The sequence below is a fragment of the Arvicanthis niloticus genome, chromosome 14 (assembly GCF_011762505.2).
Source record: "Arvicanthis niloticus isolate mArvNil1 chromosome 14, mArvNil1.pat.X, whole genome shotgun sequence".
In the NCBI taxonomy this organism is placed as follows: Eukaryota; Metazoa; Chordata; class Mammalia; order Rodentia; family Muridae; genus Arvicanthis; species Arvicanthis niloticus.
This window is the reverse complement of record NC_047671.1, coordinates 62,906,482-62,922,004: the sequence shown is the minus strand read 5'-3', so window position 1 is coordinate 62,922,004 and position 15,523 is coordinate 62,906,482. Positions and strand designations below refer to the sequence as shown.

The 15,523-nt window shown below is 43.4% G+C and overlaps 1 protein-coding gene and 1 non-coding gene across 2 annotated transcripts in view; one reads left to right on the top strand and one right to left on the bottom strand.

Moving 5' to 3' along the window:
• Mapre2 (microtubule associated protein RP/EB family member 2) overlaps positions 1 to 15,523 on the top strand; it is a 93,540-nt gene that overhangs the window by 1,765 nt on the left and 76,252 nt on the right.
• On the bottom strand, positions 12,249 to 12,355 carry LOC117720267 (U6 spliceosomal RNA). The gene has a single exon (XR_004608287.1). It is a non-coding gene; the product is annotated as a U6 spliceosomal RNA (small nuclear RNA).

Here is a 15,523-nt window from a genome sequence, read left to right as displayed (position 1 = left end):
GCTGCCTCACTTACTTGAACTGTTCTTACAGGCAACACATTTGAAGCCCTCGTTTCCTAAGTGACTCAGTCCCTGCTCTGTTAGTGGCTGCTGCTCCTAGGATGGAGTACACATTGCACCACGTGGGCCAGAGGAAGTTGCCTAGTTGGATTTTATTACTCATGTGAACCAACTCAAAGTGGTAATGGAAAACTGTTTGACAGAAAGGTCAAATGGGCCTGTCTTGTGAAAGAAAAAAAAAAAAAAAAAAAAAAGGCATTGCTTTTAAATGAAACTGAATTTGTTTTTTTGTTTTTTTTTATTCAAGTTAGTAAGTGATTTCTGCTTTGCGTTTTGATTCTTATAGAGGCGCCTGAAAGTATATAACATTAAAAAGAGAAAAGCCTGAATTTTAGATTTTAGTAAAGATTTGACTAGACAAGTGCTTTACTGGAAGCATCCTTGTGTTTGAATTTTACAGAACAGGATTGCTGGGTGCTTCAGGGAAAGATGCCATAGGTCCAATGCAGAGAGCCGTCTTCATGGTTCTGTTTGTGCCTGTGATGTGAGGGACACACTCGGAAACAGCTCCCCTTGGTCTGCTCTCTTTAAAGTGAATGAGCAAGAGAGTACAATTACTGTGGGTTTGGGTTGTTTTTTTTTTTTTTTTTTTTTTTTTTTTTTTTTTTTTTTTTTTTTGAGAGACCTGAGGGAAGGGAAGAATGTGACACATTTTTCTGTCCAGGAAGCACTCCATCATTCTTTTGGCATCCTAAGACTGGAATAATGTAGCCATCTGACTGCTGGGGAAACTTGGAAGGCAATTTGAAAGCCACAATAGAGATTTAACCAAAGTAAAAGTTTGACCTTGGCTGTGGGCTTGAGGTAGCTCTTGACAGTGAGCTATGCCTGCAGGTTTTCTGTGCAGTCCCTGGGGGATCCCGAATGCACTGAAGGTCCAGGAGCAGTTCTGTTCCCGGCTGCTTCCCTCGTACCCAGGTAGACTCTGTCAGCGTTTACCTCAGGCTTCCTTTCCTGACATTGCTGTTTGTTTTTTTTATTCTGTGTCTATTTTGCCTGCATGTATGTCCATGCACCACATTCATATGATGTCCTCCAAGGCCCAGATGAGGTTGTCAGATTATAAACAGTTATAGACAGATATGATTGTAGGGAATTGAACCCAGGTCCTCTGTAGAGCAGCCGGTGCCTCTAACTGTTAAGCCATCACTCTAGAGTGTGTAATTTTATTCTTAAAGAGATGGGCAGTTAACTGCTAAAGCGGTGGGTTTCATCCTCAGTGGAGAAAGCGCTCAGACACATAGGTATGTAAACAAATGCTTTGTTAACAATGAGAAGCTACTCTGAGGAGCTTAGACTGGAATACACCTGACCCTGCTGGCATTGCAGGCAAGGGACAGTGTGAACACCCAGAAGGGATGATGGCTTCCCACACGGAATGAGGCTTTTATTCATTAGGCCATAGATGACAACCTTGCCTGAGTGTGTTCTCTCCACCCACTGTGTAGGTTCTAGGAATCAAACTCGGTCTCTGGGCTTGGAGGCTAGCACCTTTACTGACTGAGCCATCCCCCAGGGCCATGTACCATGTTGTTCATAAAAATGAGATGATGTTCTGGTGTAGACATCATAAGTCAGATATCAGTGCCTGGAGTCAAATAGGTAACAAATCTTTATCAAAACCCCTGTGCACTTTAATTACAACAGCAAGCAAACCCCCCCCCCCAAAAAAAAAACCCTTGTGTTGGAAATGACATTTAAAGCAGTGAAGTACCAAAATGGCTCAGTAAAGCTGCCTGTACACATTTCTCCAAGTACTGTACAAGAGAGCGCCTCCAGCCCCAGCCTCCTGCTGCAGCTAGGAATCCATATATTTTAAGAGCTGCTTAAAAAATAAATGTGGTGAGGGCTATCCGAGGTGACACTCTTTAATTCAGAGAGCGAATGAGTCGTGGTCTGGATCTCCCTGGAGAGGCTACTCCCCACAGCTCCGCCCCACACAGATGCCGGTCGGAAATGAGATTTATTAACTGGCCTTCTGCCCGACGCATCATTGTTTGCATAGTCTAGGCTTTTGAGAATGAGCGTATAGAGAGGACTGTCTCAGAATGGGTGTTCCAGCATGCAGCTACAGCAGCGCGTGTGTCTGAATGCTTGAAGAAATTTTACTCAGCCCCAGGAAGTGAACTGTAAAGGAAAGCAGAAGTATGGTATAAGCCCAAAATACTCACTTAGAACATCCGGCTTTTGCCACTTTTATTTTATTTTTTTAAAAGCAAGCTGTTATTTAGGAACATAAAGAAATATCCCATGTGCAGATCTAGTAAGTGTCCGATTGTGAAGTGCCTTCCAGTGAGTTGGAGCTATGGTAATATGCCTCCCAGTACCAGGGTGTACATTTCAGATGATACCCCTAGAACAGCAGTTACACACAGCAAAGGTCTAGCCTCGCCTGTCTCTGTGTCTGTCTGTGGATTAGTGTCAAAGTAGACCTTTATGTACCTGACGCCCTGTGTCTCAATCAATCGTCAAGAACTCAGAACAGAGTACCTGGTCTATCGTCAGTGTAAGAGATGCAGAAGGATGGATAGGTGTGGCCCAGGAAAGGTCTCAGGCAGTCCTAGCATCGTCATCTTGACAGAGGTCACAAAAGTGGCCTGGAAGTTTACCCTGTGTCATCTGATCGTGGCTTAAATTTTGTTGGTTTCACTTTCAAGGACAAATAGATTTGCAACCCTTTTATGAAAAATAACATTTCCCACAATGAATTATGTTAGACTACTTTCAAATGCTGGATCTGGAAGCACACACCTGTAATACCGACACCTAAGACAGGAGGATCAGGAGTTCAAGGCTGGCCTAGGCTATGTGATCCCCTATCTCAACACAGAAAAAGAAGACAAGGCTTTCAGGCTGTCCTTCAGCTATGTGACTATGAAATACTAACACAGTCAGCTGGCATCGGATGCACTGACCGTGTGCACATCCCCCTGGTATTATAAGTCTTACTATTCAACTCATCTTAAGAGTCTGTCTATCTTCCTATCGCTGGCCCTTGGTATGTATTACTGTTTGGAGAGATTTCCTCTCAAGTGGAAATCCCCAATCCACATATGCAACGAGTAAATAAATGTCATACAACTTTTGCTTAATGAAACAAAATTTTGCTGGTTGCATCTCCAAAGATGGCCTGTTTATTTTAATGAAAATAATCAGTGAGGTAAGACTGAGCAAGCTTTTATAGATCAGGCCAAAAGTGGTCTTTTGATAAATTACCAAAAAAAAAAAAAAAAAAAAAAAAAAAAAGATACATGTATTTATTTTCTATATCAAGTTGCCCCATGTTAATTAGTATTTTACTCACTTGAACCAGGATAGATTTCCTTAAATGCCTTTTCTTTCTTCTGAAGTAGGAGGAGTTGGTGACAGATATATAGGGTGATCGAACTGATGGCAGCTTTCAGTGGTGATGGCCCTTAATGTTTAGCTAGTTAAGAAAATAGGGTTCAAACTCAACCTTCCTGATGTGTCTACATCTGTCATGGTTCCATCCGGCTCAGTAACTATATCACAGAAATCTGATTTTGGTCATGACATTGGAATAGAAAAGGATGCAAGCCCCCTGGCTTAAGGGGGAAAAATAATTTATGTGCATGTGTGCACATGCACATGGACGCGTAGCACACATACTGATGCACACTGGCAACACTTGTGTGCACATGCACATGGATGTGTAGCACACATAGAGATGTGCACTGGCAACACTCTGCGTTTTCAGTACCAACACTGTTGTTCTGAAGTCATTTTGGCATCTATGACATTCTACGGGACAGAACTTGTGGAAATCTAAATTTTAATTGTGCATAGGGGCCACACAAGGAAGTGTTGTTTATAATCTTGGCACAAGGGATGCAGAGAAAAGATCTTAAATTTGAGGCCAGCCTGAGCAACATAGCAATCTTTTTTTTCTTCCTTCCTTCCTTCCTTCCTTCCTTCCTTCCTTTCTTTTTTTTCCTTAAACACAGTATTGACCTTGAGGATTCCAGTCAATGCTTGCTGTTGCCTGAACCCAAATGACAGAGCATCTCCTGAGATACCTCGGATGGTCTGTGATGCTTCTTATTTTGTGTTGTTTCACTTTAAAGCTGTCAATTGCTTGTTCTTTATTTAGTGCCAGCCTGCCCTGGCAGAGCTCTGAGAGGAGATTCTTGAGAGATGTCGGAGGCATTGTAAAGACTGTATGCTCACTCTTCACTCTGAATATGAACACCCGTGTTCTTTACTTACAAGCCCGCCATGATAACTGCAAGGGTTTTAGTTGGTGCCTCACAAATCACAATAAAGTGGTATCACTGAGATCGGCTTCTCCCTGCTTTGGTCCTTGAAACTCTCCTCTCATTGTTCTCGGGTGCCCAGACGTGTTTCCAGCCTAGAAATAGTGAAACACTTTAAGGTGCCCTCATTGAACTTTACACAGGTGCCATTATGTTAATATTTAAGCCCAAATTTTCCCTTTAGCAAACAAACTCCCTTTTATCTGCCACTCTGCTTATGGGGCCCTGAGAATCCAGGGTCAATCATGCCAGCACCTCACTGCCAAAGGGAGGGCAGAAGCCTAAGCAGCACCAAGGAGAGAGTCTTGATGGAGAGACCCAAAGTGGAGAGATGTCCACACATGGCCCCAAAGACCCATGTGTCTGTTTCATTCCGGGGTATGGCTGACATTGGCTCACCAGATTCAACGAAACCCAGCCAGCAAGCCCCAGTGAGCTTCTTGTCTCCACCTCTTCAGCACTGAAAGTGTAGAAACATGCTACCACACCCTACTTTTTTGTCGGTGCTGGGGATCAAACTCTGGTTTTTATCCTTTTGTGACAAGCACTTTACCAACTGAGATGTTTCTCTGCCTCCCTGACTTCCACTCCCCATTTTGAAGCAAGTTCTTATGTAGCCCAGACTGGCCTGAAGTTCTCCTTGTATCCAAGGCTGGTCTTGAATTCCTTGACTTTGTATTTCTCAAGTGCTGTAGTTACCGGCATGTTCCGTTCTGGTCCAGCTGCAAGTACCACTTTAAAACAATGTTTGCTAGTTTGTTTGCTTGTTTTGGGTTTGGTTATTTTTGAGATGGTTTCTCTGTGTGGCCCTGGCTGTCCTGAAATTCTTTGTGTCCTGGAACTCAGAGACCTACCTACCTCTGCCTCCCCAGTGCTGGGGTTAAAGGTATTCTCCACCCTTGCCCAGCTAACTTAATTTGTTATTATGTATCTAGTGTATGTGTGTTTGTGCATATATGTGCCTGTATATACTTACACACTTGTGGAAGTCAAAGGACAGTTTTGTATGGCCTGTTCTCTTTCCACCTTTAACTGGGTTCCAGGGATGAACTTAGGTTGCTTGGTTTGCACAGCTAATATTTCCCCAACCGAGCCATCACACCAGCTGTTCGTATGTTAGAGCACCCCAAGTCAGATGAGCAGTGCCCCACCCCCATCTGCCTTGAGGTTTGAAACTGAGGGAGCTGCCATCCTCCTAACTTCATTTCGCTTTCTCCAGTGTACACTGCTGGGGTTGGGGGTGAGTCCAGCCTGCTTAGTATGCTCAGCGAATCTTAGCCTAACTGCACAGTAATCCTCCGTGAGGATTATTTCTCAATATCCTCTTTGCAGTTTCATTTTCTTCTTGTTTATTGAGCACCTGCTGTTTGTCAGGTGCTGTGTGGGGTCCAGACATTGTCTGAGGACAAGGAACTGCCATTTCTATCACTCTGACTTAGGATTCACCTAATCTCCCATTTTAGGGCAGTTAAACACACATACACACACACACACACACACACAGAGAGAGAGAGAGAGAGAGAGAGAGAGAGAGAGAGAGAGAGAGAGAGAGAGAGAGAGAGAGAGAGACAGAGAGAATATACGAGAATACAAGAATACGAGAATATCAGTATCTGACCTTAGAGTAACCTCTAGATCCTGTATGATGGCCAGGCAGGCAGCCATCCATCCACTCAGAGCATGCCTTCCTGCACAGGCAGCCTCCTCACCCAACAGGCTGGATGAAGTCTGAGAGCATCCCCAGAGGCACTGCCAGTTAAGAAACAAAGGACAGATTTTCGTGCAGTAACTTCGCTGTGGACCTGCCCACTGTCTGTATTGAAATAAACAGACCTTGGAGTGTGTAACCAGAAGGGCTCTGCTAGAAAAGGAGGAAGCAGATGGATGCAGGGGTCCTGGGAGGGCAGGGTTCTCAGAGGCAGTGTGTGAGGTGTGAAGAAGGCTGAGCGTTTCTGGGAGTGTGTCCTGCTTCCTTCCCCCCTCCCGCTCCCTCCTCTCCCCTTCTCTCTCTTTCTCTTTCACAGAATGAATCTGCTCCTCCAGCAGTTCTAGAGTAGCAAATGGTGAGCAGTAAGTGAACTAGAGTGGGCATGGCCTCAGGCTGGGGAGACCAAGTCGGCCTCCCCAAGTTCTCATATGAGGGCCTGGAACTCATGATAAATCCACAAGTATTTGTATTTGGGGAACTGATTTCCTCTCCCTGGAATTTTTGAAAGGCACATAGCAGTGACTTCAAGATGTCCCACAAAGCAGTACTGACAGCTTCTACTTCCTCAGTTCCTGTGCATTTTCTGTCCAGGCCAGCCACGTCCTTCCTACCAAATACTGAGGTCTGATGGGATGCCCAGAATGCCCACCCAGTGAGCTACTTGGACTTGAGTGTGCAAAGCTTGGCTCTGACATAAGACATATTCTCTGTCACAGCCTCACTCAGGACTGCATGGTCCAGGACAAACGCTTTCTGTCTCTTTAAGCATCATTTTCCTCCTGTACTTAGGGAGCTAACAGCACAAACCTCACAGGGTTGTCATTCGGACTGAATCTAGGAACATAAAGAACACTGCAGTTGCCTGGGGCAAAGTCAGTCCTGTAGAGAATGCTAGTTACTAGTTTGAGTCTGTGACTTTTTACCTGCCTTTACAGTCTGTGATCTTTGTGTCCTAAATACCTGGCACAATACATGACACACAGCAGATGTTCTTTTAAAAAAATCTCTCCATTGACCTCATTAAGAATTCATGAAGAAACAATAAGCTGTATCCATTTTAAGTGTATAGTTCAGTGGCTTTGAATATCCGTCACTGCTCCCAAATTCTTCATGCCCTCTACAGCCTGTGTTTCCACTTCACAGCCCCAGGAACTGCCTGAGTCACTTTCTGTCACAGCTTGTATGGAATAGAGTCAGATGGAATGTCCGGCCCAGCATCTGGCTGTTTTGACTCCGTGTCATGAGTTTGAGACCCATCCATGTTGGCTGCATCTACAGTTGTGTAGCTCCTTCCTCCTTCCCTCCGAGTAGTGCTCCATCACATGGCATACTGTATTTTGTTTATCCACTCACCAGTTGCTAAACATTAGCATTTCCAGTTTGGTGGCTACGAATAAAGCTTCTGTGACTATTCCTGTAGTAATCTTTGTGGAACATGTTTTCATGTCTCTTGTGGAAGCCTAGGAGTGAAATGCTTGTGTTTAACTGTTTGCGATGGGCAAGGAACAACCTCAGGTGTTTCTGAGGCACTTGCCACTTGTTTTTTAAAGACAGGGTCTCTCACTAGCCCTGAAACTCACTTAGTAGGCTATGCTGGCTAGCCAGTGAGTGCCAGGCATCCACCTGTCTCCACCTCCCTCAGCTCTGGGATTAAAAGCATGTACCATGCCACCACGCCTGGCCCTCTATGTGGGTATTGAGAACACTGGTGTTCATTCTTACTCAGCAAGCGCTTTTACCAACTGAGCCCCCTGCCCCCAGGGTTTAACCTGAGAACAGTTACTCAACAGTGGTTGTACCAGCTCCCATTCCATCAGAGCCTTTACCGACATGTCCTGTCACTCTGTCAGATTTAGGGCATCCTGTACGGGGGTGTAGAGGAGTCTGGTTGGTGACTGATATTGAGAATCTTTCTGTGTGCATATTGACTGTTTGAGTACATTCTTTAATGACATGTCCAACTCTTTAGCCCATTTTAAAATGTCATTATACAAGAGGGTGGATGAAAGTATATTGTAAGCCAGGCAGTGGTCGCACACATCTTTAATCCCAGCACCGAGGAGTCCAAGGCAGGTGGATCTCGGAATTCGGGCCAACCTGGACTATAGAGGGAGTTCTAGGACAGCCAGGGCTACACAGAGAAACCCTGTCTTGAAACAGAACAAAACATAAAGTATATTTTAAGTACTTAAATGTAGTCTCAGTTTAGATTTTAATGCAGGTGGGTTTTGTGTTTTACACTGCACATAGATCCTTCAAGAAGAAAGGCTGCTTCTGGCCTCTGTCCACAGACGGCAGCAGTACTGCCTGTCAGCTTTGAAGTGCAGGCTAAAATGCCCTCACACAGAATCCCTGGCCCACGACAGTTTCCCATTTCCCATCTATTCAGATCTGGGGTGCCTCCAGAGCCCACTGCTACCGCGTCCCTACTCTGGGACTCGGGCATCCTGTCAGTGCCTGTCAGTGTTAGGCAGCTTCTGGAGCATTTGAGATCGCAGATTTGGGATAAGGGATGCTCAGTCTGCACACATCCAGTGGTACCATGAATAGGCAGGAATTGAGCAGAATACTTATGGTAACTTAGAGAAACTTCTAAATCACTTTTTCAGTGCCATGTGAAGGTGTTAGGTTTGAGAGCTGGGGTTTTCTTTCCTATCCTGACAGACGTGGACTGTCCTTTTATTTCTGTGGAGGATACTGTAATTACGTAGATAATCTCTCCTTTATGTTGTGGGTCGAGATCAAAGGTTCTGCTATTAAGTTTAAGAATAAAATGTGCATGGAAACTGTTTCTGTTTCCATTAAAGCTAACTAGGAACCATTTTCCTGTTTGCAGAATCTTTCCTGGAGAACTGTACAGTGGCCGCCCCCTCGTTTGAACCTCTGCCACAGACACCCACCCCTCACTCCATCCTATCTGGTTTGAGGGATTGCTTGTTTGTTTTGTGCTGTTAGGCCTTGAGCTTCTACCATGCACGTTTACAGTCTGCTTGGACATGTTCCCTCCATATCTGCTGCCTTTCCCTTCTTACCCTAGTTACTTCATCCTGTTAGTCTTCCCTTTACCCATCGACCGGCGGTTCTCAACCTGTGGGTTGCAAACCCTCAGCAAACCTCCATCTCCAAAAGTATTTACATTAAGATTCATAACAGTAGCAAAATTACAGTTATGAAGTAACAACAAAAATAACTTTATGGTTGGGGGTCACCGCGACGTAAGGAACTTGTCTTAAAGGGTCACAGCTGTAGGAAGCCACTGAGCTAGACAGCTGACTTGTATTTTCCAGTCATTTGGACACACCTGATTTTTGTCTGACTGACTTAGTTCACTATGATTATCTCTAGTTGATGTGTTTATAAAAAAGATAAAGAGGGGGGAGGAGAGGGGGAGGGAGAGAAGAGGAGCAGAGAAGTTGAAGTTGGCTATGAACACATGGAGAGAGCAGGAAGGGAATGGGGAGACAAGGGGAAAGGGAAGAGCAAGGGAGCACTAGTGAGAAGGGGGCAAGCAGCCCATTTTATAATGGGTCAGGCCTACCTGGCTGTTGCCAGGTAACTGTGGGGAAGAGCATACCTGGCTGTTGCCAGGTAATTGTGGAGTGGAGCTTGTTGCCAGGTAACTGTGGGGTGGAGTTTAGACAGAATGCTATCACTAGTTACATCCATTTTCTTTCAAATGATGTAAACATCATTCTTTTTTATGGCTGAAGATAATTTTGTTGTTTATAGACAGTTTCTTTATCCAGTTTTTGTTGTTGTTGTTGTTGTTGTTGTTGTTGTTGTTGTTGTTGTTGTTGTTATGGGACACCTAGGTTGGTTCCAGCATTTAACCATTGTGAATCCTGCTTACTGCACACTGATATGCAAATGTCCCTGTGGTGTGTTGACTTTGAGTCTTCAGGGTAAATACTGATATTTTTAGCTTTTGAGGCAGGAGCTCAGTAAGTTGCCCAGCCTGGCCTTGAACTTGGGACTCTACTGCATCAAGCTCTTGAGTAGCTGGAACTACAGGCCCATGCCATCCAGTCTGTTTTAATTTGGAAGCTTTGTTGTCTTTTTGGTTCTCAACTTAGTTCTAAGCACCTAGTGGGGAGCCATCTCTAGTTGACACTGGAGGCTAAGCAGTGAGAGGTGGCGTGGGTGCTGGGTGCTGCCCAGAGAGGGTGCGCATGGTTCCTGTCAGAGTCCAATCACGCCCTGTTACATTCCCACATCTGCTTCACAGTCCAATGAGACTTCAGCACAGACGCTTACTGTGACTTCACAAATGCCCTAGGCCTACTGAGGAGATTTTATGATTATAACTCACTTCCTTAGTAGTTATCCTTTTACTGCCAAACCTTTAAGGCCAAATGTTGGCAGCCTTCCTTGAGAAGAGTGGTCTCACGCACCGGTGTGCAGAAGGTGGTTCTCTTTGTTCTAGTTGGGACTGAGCCGGCCATGGCCAGTAAACAATGAGTACGGAGTAGAGACAGCCTTTTGCTGTAATTGGGTCTATTCTATGAGAGGAAGCTGGGGACTATCAGACAGGACATCCTGTGATCCTCTAGTTTACTATGATGCAGGCAGGCTTTTTATTTAAATACTAAGATAGTCTCCTGTTTCCTTCCCTGTAAGGGAGCCCACTGTGATGATTCCTTTCACTTTGAATCTCCGACAAACAACATACTCTCAGAGAATCAGGAAATCAGGACTAGTTTTTTCATCTATGTGTTTTCCTTAGACCATCGTTGAAAACATTTACGGCTTTTGATGTGAACAGTCATGATTTAACCTACTACCATTTTTTGTTGCCTTGAAAGAATTAACTGAACAACATGAACAATGAACAGAGACATTTTTGTTGTCGTTTTTAAGATTTTTTTTTTTATGTGCATTGGTGTTTTTCCTGCATGTATGTCTGTGTGAGGATGTCAGATCCCCCACAACTAGGGTTACAGGCAGTTGTGAGCTGCCATGTGGGAACTGGGAATTGTACTGGGGTTACAGACAGTTGTGAGCTGCCATGTGGGTACTGGGAATTGTACTAGGGTCCTCTGGAAGAGCAGGTAAGTGTTTTTAACCACTGAGTCATCTCTCCAGCCCCCAGAGGTGTTCTTTAAGTTAAATATTAATATATGGTTCTGGAATTGGGTCTATTGTGATATACCTACGCACTTAAATATAAACACAATCTGTGAAGATACGTTCACAAGGTGTTAACAGGAACAGCTGGGTGTTACCAACGCTGTTCTCATGAAGGCTTCCACATCAGACTGCTGTACACTGGATGGTTTAACTTTTGTCCTCTTCTGCTGGTGAGGCTAGATCCGCACTATGCCTTTGCAGTGCCATGCTCCTCCACAGGCTCTAGGAAAGAGTCTTTCCTGTCCCTTCCCATTCTGGTGGCCCTGTATGACCTGTGGTCTATAGTTTCAACACTCAGTCCCTGCCTCTGATTATCCTGCCTCCTCCTTCATCTGTGCATTTTTCTTGGACCATCATTTAAAAGTCATTAGGTCCATCTTAATCCAATACCGTCTTCTTAACTAATTCATTTATAAAGATCTTATTTGCAAATAAGGTCACAATCAGAGGTTGCCAATACACGGGACTTTAGGAGAAGGGACAGTCTTCAGCTCTATGTGAGGAGAAGATTATATGTATTAATTGCCTATGCAGTTATATGTAAAAGGATATATGTATGCATTGATTATGTAGTTATGTGTAGAAGATTGTATGCATGCATTGCTTATGAAGTCATGTGTAGAGCAGTGTATGTATTCATTGATTGTATAGTTATGTGTAGAAACTGTATATGCATGTGCGAGAGAACCCATTTTAAAGTATGTGTGAAATGCATAAAATGTTCTACTATACATACAAAACATTGTTTGCTTTTTTTTTTTTTTTTTTTTGAGATGAGATCTGTTGCACAGGTCCACTGTGAACTGACGGTATAGCCAGAGATGGCTTTGAACTCCTAATCATCCTGGCTCTGCTTCCCAAATACTAGAATTACAGGCTTACACCACCACGCCTGGCTACTTAAAAGAAATTTTAAAAGATAAAGATTGTGACAGAGTAAGAAAATAATGACTCTTTTTATCCATGCTGGAAATTAAACTCTCAGCCTTGTGTATGGTAGGCACTGAGCTAATCCCCAGGCTGAATTATGGATATTTAAAATGTTTAAATCTTATTTTTTTTCTGTATTTTTGGTTCTTTCTTTCTTTCTTCCTTTCTTTCTTTTTTTTGTCATCCTTGTGCAGGGGCCATGCTAATCTTCTCTGTATCGTTCCAATTTTAGTATATGTGCTGCCAAAGCAAGCACATTTTTTTTGCAGAGTACAAAAATGTGCAAATTTTGTAACCCAAAAATCTTTTTAAAAGTAAAAGCACTTTGACATTTTAAAAAGTCATTTCTTTGCTTTATCAAGTTATTATAAACTATTTGAACTTATTTAATAATTTAATCTTATCATTTATGTATACACACAAAGATGTGAATGAATCTATTGGTGTTTTAATGAACTGGATATTATTGTGCTTAATGTGATATTGGCTATAACGGCAGCTAATGCTGAGATAATGAAAAGTAATGTCACATTGTTTCAACATGACCTCAATGTAGCCTCTGTGATGTCAGACCTTTGGCTCTAATTTGACAGTCAAAATGAAATTAGATTTATTAGTTAATGGTTGAATTCAAGACTAATTTTCAAAACATGTTTTAAAATTTCTTAAGTAAAATGAATGCTGGGATTTACCAGAAGCTAGGTGTGGGGACAGGACATGACTGCTTCCAGAGTGACACTTTTCATCAGTTCATCTAGGCTCCAAAGTTGAGCAACAGTAATCACACGTGACCTCTAGACCTGACTCCTTCCTCACACCACCATTCTCTAGACAGGTCAGTCAGTAGCCAGTCAGTTCCTGTTCTTTTTTAAGAGTTTCACGTCTTGGGGCAATGAAGACTAGGTATGGTGGACAAGTGCACTTGTGTAAAGACCTGAGTTAGAATTGCCTGAATCCTTCTGAAAAACACCTGTGTAGCTCTGCGTGTGTGCAGTAAGTAAAACACTCTTACATTCAGTAGAGACCATGACTCCTCCACATTAAACTACTACCACTATAATATTTCTTTGTTCAAGCCACTCCCCTTCCTCCCTCCCTCCCTCAAGCCAAGGGTCTTACCATGTTCCTGTTATTTTCGTGCCTGATCCAGTTTGTATGTGGCATAGCTCCTACCCACTCAAGTGTTCAGTGTTTGCTTGTCCATCTGAAAATTTCAGTGCCAAGCACTCTTACTGGGTATGGTGTAATTCAGACCTGTAACTAAAACAAGAGGAGGAGAGCAAAGAAATACAGCAATGCTGTGTGTGTGTGTGTGTGTGTGTGTGTGTGTGTGTGTGTTCCTTCCATCCTTCCTCCCACTTCCCACCTCTGATATGGGTGAATTGGTGTTTCTCTAGATAATTCTGGAACAAAAAGACTGTTAGTGTCTTCGTTCTGGTAATGGTAAATGAGTTTGTTGATTTAAAACAATTTTCAAATATACAAGACGGTAGTTGGTGTCATAAACAAGAATACTAAGAAGTTGGCTGAGATGTGACTTAGTGGTAAGTCTGTGTGTTTGAGGCCTTTGGTTCGATTCCCAGAACTGAAAAACACATTGGAAAATATTCTTAGTTTACTCTTTATTGTCAACTTGACTATGAGAAGAATCACCAATGAACGACTCCTCTGGGTATAGCAGTGGGGGTGTTTCAGGGTGGTTTATCTGAAGAGGGAAGACCTACCCTGAGTGTGGATAGAACTGTCCCGTGAGCTGGAGTCCCCAGATCGAATTAAAAGGGGGAAACGAAGGAACCCGTTGAGTTCCTACATCTCTGTGGCTCCTCAGACTTTACACCTCTGCTGAGGGGAAGTCGCTGTGTGAACTGGCAGAGGAAGAACGCTCCTGGCGTCAGTACAGTTGCCTACAGCTACAGCCCTGTGCCAAATCACCTTATCTCAGCTACCCCGGTCACCAGCATGTCTGTTTATTGCCATATTCAGGAAAGATGTCTTTTTTTCATATATGTAATATGTATGGACTGTGATTTCTGGGGTTGTGACGTGAGTTTGATTCAGATTATCATGCAAGAATGTTCAACCTTGCTGCCTGCTGGGTGACATGTGGCCCAGGATAGCTAGTGGCTCAATGCAAAACTGTAATCTTACTTAGAACATCGTGGGTTGTTTTTATTCATTTTTATTTTATTTATTTATTTATTTGGTAACTTGATTGGATAATTGTTGACCCCAAACTTTGTTGAAGACAGAGTGACAGAGATGCCAAAGGGAAGCTTTTCACTCCAGCATTGTAGCATTCTGTTCCTGGTTTGAAGTTTCAGCCTTCTGACCGAGCCTACTTTGGAAAGAATTTGAGAGGATGGGCAGAGGAAGGACAGGGGATGAGAATCTGTTACTCAGTTTGGAGTTAAGTTTACTAGAACATCTTTAAGTGTTAGCCTGCACTTCACCATCTCATTAACTGTCTGTTTTATGGCACTTTCTTTTCATTTCAACATGTTTAAAAATCATTTTTACCATAATGAAGGTGCAAGCGTTTGGATAAGCACCAGTTTTTGAGAGTGAGATACCAAGATTATATTTTTAAGGATATGTTATTCTAAACACATTGTCAAGATACCAATCTAAAATTCTTTTATTAGCTTTGAATAAAAAAACTATAAGCAGTAAGGTTCATTTTTGCTAATCTACCACAAAAAGTAAATTGAGAGCCTTGGCTCCAAAGTATATCATAACTCAAAATGCAGAACGTGGCAGATCCTAAAATACCGGCGTGGCCTATGTGTTCCAGCTGCCAGGTGCTCTCGCCAGAAAGCATTCCTTCCCATCAATAAACTGGGGAAAACTCACCCAAATCTCTACTGTGCAGGCCTTTCTTCATGGACACATACATTTAAAACTCATTGAGGTTTAAGTCCAGGGTAAGGAACTAGGTTTAGTGCCAACTTGGGCTACAGGAGTTCAAGGCTGTCCTGGAGAAATGAGGTAAGCCCCAGTCCCAAAATAAGATTAGAAGGCTGGGACTATAGCTCAGAGGTATAGAAGGCCAGAGGTCACTTACCTAGCATACTCCAGGCCCTGGGTTTGGTCCCCTGAGCAAAATGAAGATTTGATACAACCACAAAACTTTACTCGAGCCACAGCTGTGTCTTCACTGCAGCTTTTGTCGTGCCTGCCTGGAGGGGAGAGGGGCTCACATGGATAACAGCCATCCTAGAATCACCCCAGCTCCAGACCCCAGCTCTGCTATGTGATAGCTGTGACTTCACAGAACATGATGAAAGCACCGTAAGGCACTGTTGAGAGAACAAACCCCGTGCTAATGATTTTCTCCTACAGTAGAAATGGGTAATTACTAAATGCTGTCCTATATTACCTCATCCCGTCCTCATGCTTCACCAGCGGAGGAAGTATCCTGTGAGGG